Here is a 14422-nt window from a genome sequence, read left to right on the forward strand (position 1 = left end):
CCACGATTAGAGGCCCTTCCGCCAGCGGTGGCGTGAGCGAGCAAGCGCAGGGCTGCGCCTTTAGCCGTCGCCTTCGCTGAGAAACCTCCGTAACACGCACTGATAGAATACGCGCTCGAACGTAAATGCAGCTTCGGGGATTTGAAGAGCGGAAGCGTGGCAGCGTTCAGGCGACGTTCAACCGGGTGTTGTAATTTGCGCGATATTAAAGGATGTCCCAACAAGAATAAAAAAAAAAGAATACAGTTGCAAAGCAAAGAATAATGAAGCCAGGGCACGAAGCTCTCAGCGCTCCAATTACTATCATCAGGAGTAACGGCGAGGCAAAATATGATGTATTCTTCGCAGCGATCGTTACGCTTGCAAAACGAGCCTGGATTCGCAGAGGGCTCAATTAAGGCAGAGAGAGGCTGCAGGGAACGGGGCGCGCGCTCCGAGCGAGTGAGAGCGTGTGAGAGAGATAATGAGAGAGTGGAGGAGAGTGAGCGAGTGTGAGAGAGTGAGAGAGTGAGAGCGTGAGAGAGAGAGAGAGATAATGAGAGGGTGTAGGAGAGAGCGAGAGAGAGAGTGAGCGAGTGCGAGAGAGTGAGAGCGTGAGAGAGCGAGAGATAATGAGAGAGTGGAGGAGAGAGAGTGAGCGAGTGTGAGAGAGTGAGAGCGTGAGAGAGAGCGAGAGAGTGAGAGCGAGCGTGAGAGCGAGCGTGAGAGAGTGAGAGAGTGAGAGCGAGTGTGGGAGAGAGCGAGAGAGTGAGACCGAGCGTGAGAGGAAGCGTGAGAGATAGAGGGAGAGAGTGAGACCGAGCGTGAGAGGAAGCGTGTGAGAGAGAGCGAGAGAGTGAGAGCGAGCGTGAGAGCGAGCGTGAGAGTGTGAGAGTGAGAGCGAGCGTGAGAGAGAGTGAGAGCGAGCTTGAGAGAGTGAGAGAGTGAGAGCGAGTGTGGGAGAGAGCGAGAGAGTGAGAGCGAGCGTGAGAGGAAGCGTGAGAGATAGAGGGAGAGAGTGAGCGAGCGAGGGAGCGCGCCTCGCTATTTGCATTTGGCTCTCCGTGTGGCGCTTTGGAGCGATCCTTAGGGTTAGGGCAGGCAGCCCCATTTGAACTCTCCGTCCGATGTGGTCAGCCCAGGGTCGATAAAATAGGTACTGCTTGGTGGAGAAGTCAACCGTGGTTTGTCCCATGTATAGACTCGCCCCCCGCCATAGGAATGTGGAATCTCTACAATTGGCTCGGGGGCTGCAGTCGTGAGATGTTCGGCACCTCAACGCTCATTTTGAGCAGGAAATCACTGTGATTTTATTTTTGCTTGACCTGTTTTCGGGTTGCGTACCGCCCTCGCGTTGTTCGGCACGACGTCCGACGTTTCGCTCCACGTGCAGGGCGGGAGCTTCTTGAGGAGCCGAATCGATTCGAATCCATTTAGTTCCCGAAGAAGATCCCGGCACGCCGGAGCAAAAACGAAGGGACGTCGTGGCCGGCCACAGCGCCGGCGCCAGACGAAAAGAAACATCAAGGAGCCGCGCAACGCAAACCCCGCGGAAAAACAAACAAATACCCTCCCCCTTCCGCTATACGCAGTGGTTTTGGTGCGTCTAAAGTTAAGCCTCGAGGTTAGCTGCAAACTGACACACACGGCGTTCGTAAAACAACCCCACGAAAACATTTGGTTCGGTTTCTTCTGAGCCGAGGGGGCCAACAGAGACAGAGAAATCCAGGTAACGTAATCGCGGCCAGGTCGGATGCATGAATAATTAGTGTTATTGTTGGCCCACTGAGGGATTCGCAGAGGGAACAGAGAACAAAAGACGGTGGCGCGCGAGCAGACAGACAAGCCAACAACATCCACAGAGCAAGAGAGCCCTGGTTGACCACCGCGTCTCTGAAATTCTACGCCTTTTATTTCGACTTAAAACTTTCGAGACTGCAGGAATTCATATTCTTGGCTCTTTCGGTAAAGTCACGAAAAAAATATATAAAAAAGTTAAAATAAAATAAAATTACAGTTATAAATTAAAATAATTAAAATAAAATTAAAATAATAATTTTAAAATGATAAAAGCCTCCTTGGTTATTTCGGTAAAGTCACGTAGATAATTAAAATAAAATTAAAATAATAATTTTAAAATAATAAAAGCCTCCTTGGTTCTTTCGGTAAAGTCACGTAGAAGGGACGCTGTCTCCCCGACAGACCTGGTCTTCACCTGAGGACGGCTGCTTGCGTTGTGGTCGAAACGTCGTGAGAATTATTTTATTATTTTTATTTTTTTATAATTTTACTAGCTGTACTACCCGGCTTCGCCCGGGACTTGTATCTACCACGGCCGGCCGCCTTTGTCTCCCCAGTGGCGATGTTAATACGCTACAGTAGTTAAGTTACTCGTTTGAGGCAGAGTCGACCTAGGGGAGGTTCAAATAATCGTCACCGGTGGTGGCCGTGAGCGGGAATCGAACTGGGTTTGCCGGGTTGGTAGCGCAGCGTAGCGTTAAGCACTACACCCACCGCTCCTCACACACCACACACGCACAGACACACACACAGACACACACACAGACACACGCAGACACACACAGACAGAAACACACACACAGACAGCACGCTAACCACTACACTACCGCTCCCCACACACCACACACACAGACACACAGACACACACACACAGACACAGGCAGCACGCTAAGCACTACACTACCGTTCCCCCTACACAACACACGCGCGCGCGTCCATAGGTACACATACACGCGCTTGCTGCAGACACACACGACTTTCAGGGTGCATACGGCAGTAAACGACTGAAATAATAAAGCGGCAATGCTGTGTAAGGAACGCCTTAGACCCGCATTATACATTTGTGTAATGCGAGCGTAAACACACAAACACACACAAACACATACACAATACACACACACATACATGCAGACACACAGACAGACACATAACACACATACATACACACACATACAAACACAGAAACACATACACACACATACATAGACACACACATACATACACACAAACACATCCACAGACGTACATACACACATACATACAGGCACGCAGACATACACATAAACACATACAAAAAAACCCACATACATACACACACACATACATACACACAAACACATGCACACACATACATACACACATGCATACAGACACACAGACATACACATAAACACATACACACATACACATGACCCGGCTTCGCCCGGGACTTGGATCCACCACGGCGGCAAAACCGACATACATACACACACAGACATACACACAAACACATACACACACATACATACACACATGCATACAGACACACAGACATACACATAAACACATACACATGACCCGGCTTCGCCCGGGACTTGGATCCACCACGGCGGCAAAACCGACATACATACACACACAGACATACACACAAACACATACACACACATACATACACACATGCATACAGACACACAGACATACACATAAACACATACACATGACCCGGCTTCGCCCGGGACTTGGATCTACCACGCCCAGCCGCCTTTGTCTCCCAAGTGCCGATGTTAATACGCCACACCAGTTACTCGTTTGAGGCTGAGTGGACCTAGGGGAGGTTCAAATAATCGTCACCGGTGGTGGCCGTGAGCGGGAATGGAACTGGGTTCGCCGGGTTGGTAGCGCAGCGTAGCGTTAAGCACTACACCCACCGCTCCTCACACACCACACACGCACAGACACACACACAGACACACGCAGACGCACACAGACAGACACAGACAGACACACACACACACAGACACACAGACAGCACGCTAAGCACTACACTACCGCTCCCCACACACCACACACGCACACACACAGACACACACACAGACACACGCAGACACACACAGACAGACACAGACAGACACACACACACACAGACAGCACGCTAAGCACTACACTACCGTTCCCCCTACACAACACACGCGCGCGCGTCCATAGGTACACATACACGCGCTTGCTGCAGACACACACGACTTTCAGGGTGCGTAAGGCAGTAAACGACTGAAATAATAAAGCGGCAATGCTGTGCGAGGAACGCCTTAGACCAGCAACACATTTGTGTAATGCGAGCGTAAACACATACAAACACATACACACACATACACACACATACATACACACACATACACACAAACACATACACACAGACATACACATACACACAAACACACACATACATGCACACAAACACATACACAATACACACACACATACATGCAGACACAGACAGACATATAACACACATACATACACACACATACACACACATACATAGACACACACATACATAGACACACACATACATACACACAAACACATGCACACACGTACATACACACATACATAGAGACACGCAGACATACACATAAAGACATAAAAAAAAACCCACATACATACACACACACATACACACAAACACATACATACACATACATACACACATACATAGAGACACACAGACATACACATAAACACAAACACACATACACATGACCCGGCTTCGCCCGGGACTTGGATCCACGATGCCCCGCCGCCTTTGTCTCCCCAGTGACGATGTTCACACACGACAGCAGTTACGCTTTTGAGGCTGAGTGGACCTAGGGGAGGGCCAGGTCCGTTTCAAATAATCGTCAGCGGTGGTGGGCGTGAGTTGGAATCGAACTGGGGTCGCTCAAGCAGCTTAATGACTGTTTGTACAAAGAACATATAAAGAATCGATTATAATAACCAGGCAAGAGTCCACATTATAGACTGCCAGTACACGCACTCAGCTTCATAAGCAGGCTAGAGTGTACATGATAGAGTGGCAGTACGCTCACCGAGCTTAATAAGCAGGCTACAGTGTACATGATAGACTGGCAGTACGCTCACCCAGCTTAATGAGTATTTGTACAGTGAACATTAAAGTAATCGATTGTTGGCGCGTTGGGTTTAAAAGTAATATTAATAGCACACATTGTGGTGGGGGTGTAGTGAAGAGTAGGAAAAACTTTGATGAATTTACCTCAGAGTGGCGTGGTGGGTGTCGAGGCCTAGTAGCGTGCAAAGCCTGCGGCCTCGCCTAAAATTGTCGGCTTGGAAGAGGCAGGGTACGGGTGGCGTTCCTTCCCCCCCCCCCTAGCGCTCCAACAATACTGTGTAATGGCTATTATTTAATTAAATACGGAGCTTATGAAAGTGGCGACGGCGTGGCTAGCCGTTGGCAGGGGCAACCGCCGTCCAATGAAACTGCAGCCCTTGGCGAAGGCGTGGCTAGCCGTTGCCAGGTCCAATGAAAGCGGCGAAGGCGTGGCTAGCCGTTGCCAGGGGCAACAGCCGTCCAATGAAAGTGCGTATGGGCCAAAGTCCACACACACACAGACAGACAGACATGAACGATTTTATATATATAGATTACTTACATTCTACGTGACTTTACCGAAAGAACCAAGAAGATCAATCCCTGCAGTCACGAAAGCTTTAAATCGAAATAAAAGCCTTTTTACATCACAATAGGGGCGATGCAAGGGGCGCATTGAACGAGCCGCGTACGGCGCCATCCCCGCGTGTCTCACCGCCTAACGACTTTGCCGCTGCCACGTCGACGGGGATTGGTGCGAACCCCCAAACCAAGCCAACAGAGGCTGCCCCACATTGGCCGGAGCGTGAGTCCACTCGCGAGTCGCTTCGTTGATCGCGCCCGAGTCGTGGTGATTTGTTGACGCAAGTGGATGCCCCAAAACCCCTCCTTGGGATCGCGCGGTCCAACCCAATTCGGGATCCCTGCTCCCTGTGCGTCCCCGCTCCCCCACGCCCCCTCGCCCCAGATTAGGTGACTCAGACCACAATACAACACTGTATTGTACACAGAGAGAGAGAGAGATCACATGCCCACGCCTCTCTTGAGTCAACATTGCGTTCGTGGGGCATCTGTTTCACGTCGCTGCAATGTGGTGTTGACAGTCTGACCCACAACGGCGCCCACATTCGAAATTTCTCCTGCACGGTATTCGTGCCGCAGCCTGCAACACCCCGCACCCCCACCCCATCACCCCCACCCCGCCCCCACACAAGAACCATTCTACAGTATTATTTTACACTCTTAGTAAACAGAACATCTACTTGATTTGAAGCTTTCGTGACTACAGGAATCCATGCTCTTTGGTTCTTTTGGTAAAGTCACGTTGGTAGAAAAAGAATATATCACGACGTTTCGATCGCAACACAAGCAATCGTCATCAGGTGGGAAAACCACAGCCTACTTCAGCAGTTTTTTCCTGTTGTGATTTTCATTTTGTCATTTTTGGTGACCCAGGTAACTCTCTGTCAAATGAGGCTCTTTTCTGACCTCTCAGAATTCTCACCACCTGGTGAACCGACATCAACTCGAAACTAAACTCTCAAAATCTCTGCACGACACGTGTTTACACCTCTGAATTGGCACGGTTGGCTACGTACGGTGCGAAAAAAGTTCAACACACATACACACAACCTTCGCATGACCAGGTGCACGCGTGTAGTTCCATGGCATCGTTATGCTGCCTAAATTATATCTCTTTAATAACGCGGGGACCTTGTTAATCTTCATAATTAAACTCATTGTTGAGTGATGATGCTGCATTGCCAGCGGTGCACGAGCTCAGAGAGCCAAACAGCTCAAGAAATTCGTGAATAACAGTGTGTGGCCTGAACAGAAAGTAAATAATATGCATTGGCCCTTCTTCACAGCGCATAGAGAGGCCTCCTCCTCTCTCTCTCTACCTCGCTACTCTCTCTGTGTGCTGTGAAGACCCGTTTCCCGAAACATCGCTCATTACTGCATATGTTTAACATTTTTTTTGTTTCTACCCAGAGGTCGCAACGTGTGATTCGATACCCAGCGTGGAAATTGAAATCGTGAGAAGGTTTCTTAAATCAGCCACTGTTGTTGTCTGCGCCGCAGTTCGTCTATGATCGCCAGGTCACGCGTGGAGGAGTAAAGTGCGGGTACTTACACCTATTCCAATGCATCGAGCCAGCGTGGAAGAGTAGACCAAAATACCATCTCGAGGGGCCCTCTGGATCTCCCTCTGGGGCTGCGGTGTTGATGACAAATATTCTGATATTTGTTGTCGCTCACCAGCGCGTATGTGTGTATAGGAACATTTGTATTTAAAGAGGTCCCTCAATCACGTGTGCATGGGATGGCACTCATCATCTCCCATTTACAGTGCCGAGCTGAAGGTAGAAATTCCACGTTCCCATGCCGAGGCTGAGTACACGCACCCAACAACTGTTATTGCCTTCCCACAAAGTGGTGCTCGGTTTTATGAACGCTTTCAAACGAAGTGTGAAAGGGTTCATGAAGTAAACTCTGTCCATCTTGATCTCAACGGAGGGCGAAACTATAGCTCGCACAAAGAAGATCCAGTTTGAACCAACCTGGACGGAGTTTTATTATTTGGCATTGATGTGTGTGCGTGTGTAGGTGTGTCTTTGGGGTGCGTTTGTGTGCGGTGTGTATTAAATGTCTCACGCGACACGACTGTGTTAGTTTTGATTTCCCTGATTGCTTCATTGGCCGTACTTTGAATTTCGATTTAAAGCTTTCGTGACTGCAGGGATTCATCTTCTTGGTTCTTTCGGTAAAGTCACGTAGAATGGAAATAATAAAATAATAAAATAAAAATAATAAGATAATTCTCACGACGCTTCGGCCACAACGCAAGCAGCCGTCCTCAGGTGAAGACCAGACGCTGTCTCCCCGACAGACCTGGTCTTCACCTGAGGACGGCTGCTTGCGTTGTGGCCGAAACGTCGTGAGAATGATCTTACAATGTTTTATTTTATTATTTTATTATTTCCATTCTACGTGACTTTACCAAAAGAACCAAGAAGATGGCTGTACTTTGTTTTGCTTGTTTCGCCTCGGTGACCTGTGGCGACTCATCCCGGTCTCTTGACTTCTCACCTGGTCAAACAAATCAATTTAAAACGCGAAATCTACAGCGTGCAGTCGTGTTGCCGTTTAGCAGCTTCCCCAGTTGAAACGCTGGCAAAATTGTTGCCCAGAGCCTGGGAGACACTCACCAGAGAGCAAGAGGGAATATTTTGTAAGCGTGCAATAGCTTATGTCACCCTGACACCTACCCCGTCAGCTTTCGTTCCGCCAATTAAAAATTCCCAAGGATAGAATGTGCGCTGGAGAGCGTTTCTGAAGCCATGCGTGGCCATCATTTGTTGTAACGCTCTTATCCGCCCCTACCTGGGCATCTGTGAAAAAGAGCTTTAGAGCTCATTGGATTCCTCCAGGATAAAATATATTCTGAAAAAATTATACATTCTGATTCAGATTTTTCTCACTTATTTTATTGACCCTGGAGGGATGATAATGATGGTAGTTTAGTCGACCGCTAACCTTAACTGGGATTTTAACTCGGATCCTTTCTGACTGCCAGCCGCACGTGCCGTCTTGCGTTCACAGGGGTAGCAATCAACCTGTGCAGGTCAAACTGACCTGTTAACGGCATGCTCTTTCGATAACATGTACTTTAACGAGAGATTAACACAAATATGTATACCGCACCAAACATATTTGACAACGAGCCAATCGGGGATTGATATTTCAAATTCCAGTAGCAATAGTCGGCGAGCGCGGCGAGCGTCACGAGCCCCAGCGACGATGATCTCGGGGGCACAAAGCAGCATCTGGGCCCAAAAACACGCGGCCTCGTCAAGGTCACGGCGAGCGCTCAGAGAAACCTGCCTAATTATCTCAACCGTCGCACCGGGAGATGGAGTCGAACCGAATTCGACCTCTGGATTGCGAGTCCAGCGTGGAAGCCGTGCCACCAGAGTGGCGGGGGGGGGCAGCAGTGTCGCTTGTATTGCTACCAAACCGTGCGGTCGCCGCGACGAGGATGGGTCGCTGGAGTTTTTTTGCTTCTCTGATTTCCTCACTCGTGTAGCAAAACGCTCGTTAATGGAATTGGCCAAATGTTCCAATGCAGAGCCCTCCGAGAGAAAAAGACTCAGCGAGGCATTTTTGGATGACAAAAAGGCATGATTATTATATTTATAAAAAAAATCGTATTCGTCAAAGGTTCTACATTGGTAGAATTATTGGAGAAATGCGTTCGATTTTGGCTTCAGGATAATCCCACCGCCCGCGAATCCGTTATCACCCAACCAAACGTCCGCCCACCATTTGCCCCATGTCCGTCGTTACTTTTCAGCGCACGGCCTTCACCTCGCGAGCAAAAATATCGGCGTCCACACGAGCGACCCGGAAAATCCCTCATTTAATCCGCGAGACAGCCGCCCCCTTAACACGCGCTGCGCCCTGGCGAAGATGCGACAATCTGACGACAAAAGCACCAATTAAAGCCGTCTCTCTTCCTCCACCAAACCCGCACCCTCCGCTTCTCCTCCCCCCCACACCCGATAATAATAGGACGACGAGCCGGAGGAATGGATTTCGCAGGGCGTGACGGCACGGCGGTGGCGTGCGTGTGTCGGACAGGCAGACGGCAGGCGGCACCTCGGGGACTTCATTCCACGGCATTACGGTGAGACGGAGGCTCCCGTAATGGGCTGTGGGAGACGTTCGGCCCGCTAGATACCGGGCGAGGGCTGCTGCTGCTGCTGCTGCCGCCAGCTGCTGCCACCGCTGCTGCTGCTTGCCTGCAGCACGATAATCAAATGCGCGGCTGCTCGGTGCCAGAATTCTCGGTGACGGCGGTGCCGTCGCCGTCTTAATTGGCACGGTTTCGGCAGCGCCTTCCACCCCCAGCAATGATTCGCGGATCCGTTACGGCGAAATTGCGCCGCACTCTCTGCTTGGCTGTAGCCCATGGCCTTAACCAAACAACCTTGCCGCCTTAATTGAATAATAAAATAAACGCGGAGGTAATTGGTGAGCGACGTGGTGGGGGAGTGGGAGCAGAGTGAATAATTAAAATTGCTGACGGACCGAAAATTTTGAAAATCTCAACTTCAGCAGAATTTGTGCCGTGCGCCACGGTGCGGAGCGTGGCCATGACGCGTACAAAATTAATTTGACCTTTGCGTGGCGGATTTGAAGGCGGTGCCAATAAGGGGACGCGGCTGCCGACAATGCCGCGCGGCAAACGATGCTTCATCGTGCGCGGGGCTGGCCGTGACATACGAGCGGGGCACGTGTGACCGGCGGCCTTGAGCAACGCGGGAGCGCCGAGGGGCCCGCTCGCTCCCCGCCGGGGGATTGAGAAGGAGGTTGCCCAGAAAGTTTGGCCTTGGTGGAAGGGGTGGAGGGGGGGCATTGGAGGGGGAGTGGAGGGGGGGGGGGGCAGTGGGCACCAGGTGGAATCGCCCTTCCAGCTGCAATTTAGTTAAAGGAAAACACTAACTTTGGAATAGATACCGCTGCACGCAGATAGCGAGATCTAATTCCAAATGGAGCCACAATGAACGACGTCTCGTGAACATTTGTGCACCCCGAATTTTTTGTCATTCGTATTATTTTTTCCGCCCCACTAGGATTCGCCATAGGAATGTGGAATTTCCACCACTGGCTCTGGAAAGTCTACAAAGATGAGCACTGCCGCTCAATGCTATTTTGGGAATTGATAAATGTTTGATTGAACTTGCCTCACCTAACTGAGGTCATGTGAGATTTCGTATGTGTATATTCTGCACAGCAATGCTATGTATTTAAGATGCCGTTTATTTACCCAGCAAAGCCTCACAGGGTCTCAAGAATATTTTCTCAGGAGGATCGGGCTTGCATTGAGATATTCCACCAATTCCACGAAAGAGAGTTTAGGCATGGATTATCGCGGTAATCTTCTAGATAATAAATATCTCTTGTCATGGCAAAGTGGAATTTCTACCGCAGTCTCCAAACAATCAGTGCTGGCCCCATTTGCTTGTTTGAGCAGCGAGCTACCAGGAATCTGTCGCTGGGGTTGCTAGGCCTGACTGGCGTTGTTCACATCGGCACGAGGACTCTGCAGCGTCGTGGACCATGGGTTGTAAAGCAGGTGCCATGCCCTGGCTTGCCAGGAGAAGATGGAACAACGATGTGGACTCTTCCTGTTCCGTCTGTAAAGGATAGAGTGTTGCCTCCTCGCACGCGTAGGTTTTCTCCGGGTGCGGTTTCCTCCCAATGTAATTGGCCAATGTATGTACGTTGGACTCATTTTGCACCGTACGTAGCCAACCATGCTTATTGGGGGTGAGGAACAACTTTGCACGTAAATAAACGCAGAGCTTGGGGTGACAGGGGGGAATTCATGCTAGCTCAGCGCGTGGCTGCTGCCTTCCCCACTCGTCTGTGGTTCCTCCTCGCACCTCTGGGTCGCTTCACGTCGGCCAGCCCCCTCAGCGAATGCCGTGCGACGGCACCGCGTTACAAGTACTAAAAGTATTATGTTCTTTGGGTCTTTCGGTAAAGTCACGTAGATAGGTTCAAACCTATAGAATATCAATTCCTGCAGTCACGAAAGCGTTAAGTCAAGATTTACAAAAAGTATTATTTTTGTATATTACTAGCTTGTTTGTCCGTTCAAGGACGGGTGTATATTGCAGTAAATCTGAAATATTCAACAGAGAAATTGTTCAGCTCATGATTATTAATGAAGGAGGAGGGGGGTGCCTCATGTGGAGTGAGGTCACCCCTGATGATTATTGGGGGGGGGGGGGTGCGGCATGTGGAGTGACGTCACCTGTTCATGATTATTAATGAAGGAGGGGGGGGGTGCCTCATGTGGAGTGACGTCACATGTTTCATGATTATTAATGAGGGGGGCTGGCCGACGTGGAGTGACGTCACGCGCGGGACACGCAGACATTATTGGCTCAATTTCGATTTAAAGCTTTCGTAACTGCAGGGATTCATCTTATTGGTTCTTTAGGTTAGACCTGTTCTCCACATAGGGACGGCTGCTTGCATTGTGGCCGAAACGTCGTGAGAATTATTTTATTATGTTTTGTTTTCATTATTTTATTATTTCCATTCTACGTGACTTTACCGAAAGAACCAAGAAGATTCTTGGCTCATTAAAGTAGTAAATTCCACCAGGAAGGAGAAGACCACGCGGACGCCCACGTGGCCCCCACGTGGCTGTCTCAGCTCAAGCGGGACACTCAGATCCACGATCGCCACCGCATGGACTCGCGCCTACGAGACTGGCAACCGTGGGAGGTGGACGCTGCGGCCTCAGAAGGCCTCAGTGACTGACCAGAATTCCACACGAACCGAAGGTCCTCCAATCTTGCATCACAGAGAGAGTAAAACCGACGGCTGTACACACACACATGCATGAACACACTCTTGCCATGGCATTGCTACGGTAGGGTGCCATGCTCACCCTGCGGGCACATTGATGAAGCATGTCCGCACATGCACGTGTGCACGTGCACATAAAACACAAGGACCACCCCCCACCTTCCCCCTGGTTACACAGAATGCTAGAGGTGGCAAGTACGGTTAGTGAGCGCCTATTATAGTCTGGAATCGCACACGAGGAGGCGGTGTGAGCAGTATTCCACCAGTTCTGCCTTCGTCTTCCCATTGCTGATGTACGTGCCTCACCAGGTACTTGGTTATGGCTGAGTGAACCTAGAGGAGGCCCAGGACCGGCCCCCGATATTGCTCACCGCTCTGATATCAGCGATGAATATAAACTATGACACACAAATAAATGAAAGTTAAATATTTCCATTCCATCAGCATGTTGTTTTAGACTGATCACAACGTACAGAGACAATATTTAAGCTAGAGAAACATTAAACAGACGTAGGATGACTATACTTGTAGTAGTTATATGTAAACAGAGAAGGATATATGATATCAAATCTAATTGCAAGTGCAGTTATAAGCAAGTGACAGGTCGGCATAACATAATTTGGTGACACTGCGTTGGCAGTGATGCATAAGCACATATATAAGAACCCTGTGACCGTTAACAGGAAAAAAATATATAAACAGACGACGTTTAGGACAATGGACCTCCTTCATGCCAAACAGATAGAGTTGACAATAAAGGCTGGTGACTGCACTTTACACCATGGGACCTGGCAAGAATGGCATGAAAAAACTGGTATTTGATAAGTTAACTGTTAGTAGCTGTTAGTATTTTTTTTGTATATTGATGTGGTCATTGGGCCCAGGAATGCACTTGCAGGTGATGGTTGTGACTTAACTATTTAACTTTTTTTTATTTTACCAGGTAAGGCCCATTGAGCTATTTCACTCTTTGTCAGAAGCGACCAGGCTACAAATGATAGCTCAACAAAGTGGTTTATCACGTGGAGATGTATAGTAGCCAAATACTCTAACCGCATGTTTCCAAATGTGCAGAGAAAAACTGGAGGACCTGGAGAAAAATCCACGTGACCACGGGGAGAAGATGCAAACTAAAAATATACAGGCGTCAAGGTCGGGATCGAACCCACGATTTCCTGTATACCAGGCGACATAGTTAACATCTCGCCACCATGGCGCCCCTGCTTGACGACACGCTTGATCAAACCTTCCCACAATGCACCGTGCCAGCAAATAATTGTACAATAAAATGTTTTGTATGCACGGCACAGTGCAGGGGTTTATTCTAAAGGCCGCACGTGCGGTCTTGACCTTTGGCCGACACCAACTCGGCGGTGCTGGGCTCTTGTCTGCGCCAGCCGAGCCCAGACGCATCACAGGTTGTGCGACTCTCACGGTGGACGGGAGGGCTGGGTGGCGGTAAAGCGTGCTTACCGCGTCGTTGTTGTTGTTTACCGTGTTTCCCGCGTTGTTGTTGTTGTTGCGCCTGGTGTCATGGGGTAGCGCCGCGGACTTGCGATGGCACAGGTCGCCCGGTTGTAAGTACGTATGCGTGTTGAATTTCTTTCGCGCCGTACATATAGCCAGCCGCGCTAATCGGCGGTGGAGATTCGACCTCGTGGCGCGACAGTTGAAAGTTCAAACGAACGCCAACCGCCTCTGTCCAGCCAGCGGTATTCACGGTTGCGACGGGGTCGATCGACTGGCAGGTCACCTGCGGTCTGATTGGGGCGGAGTGTGTGGGTGACTCCCACGTCTTCCGAGACGTCTGGCCAGGTGTGGAAGAGTAGGCCAAAACAGCCTCGAGAGGGAGTTCTCTGGAGCTCCCTTCTCGTGGAAGAGGCATTGTCGCCAGCGGTGATGTGCGAGGTTGCTGGACTCCACCTGACCCCTTGCAACTGTATTATTACTGTCGTTGTTATTGATGGTGACGGCGGCGATTATGATGAAAAAGGCGACGGTGATGGTTGGTAATGATGATGATGATATTGTCCCGCCCAGAACAATTGTGAATGCCGAGGCATGCAGCGTGTGACTCACGGCGTCGTCGTGTGCACGCTACCGCCGCGTAAAGATTTCACCCCGCGGGGCCGAACGCACAATACAGGCACAAACAGCAGCGGTGGCGACGGC

The 14422-nt window shown here is 49.8% G+C and overlaps 1 protein-coding gene across 1 annotated transcript in view; it reads right to left on the reverse strand.

Moving 5' to 3' along the window:
• LOC133351706 (neuronal cell adhesion molecule-like) overlaps window positions 1-13901 on the reverse strand; it is a 167574-nt gene extending 153673 nt beyond the window's left edge. The window contains 1 exon segment of the mRNA XM_061567118.1: window positions 13724-13901. The gene's annotated coding sequence lies outside the window, so the exon portion shown is untranslated.
• Window positions 13902-14422: the final 521 nt, after the last annotated feature.

Source organism: Lethenteron reissneri, chromosome 38 (assembly GCF_015708825.2).
Source record: "Lethenteron reissneri isolate LAM-NWPU_2019-01 chromosome 38, ASM1570882v1, whole genome shotgun sequence".
Classification (NCBI taxonomy): domain Eukaryota; kingdom Metazoa; phylum Chordata; class Hyperoartia; order Petromyzontiformes; family Petromyzontidae; genus Lethenteron; species Lethenteron reissneri.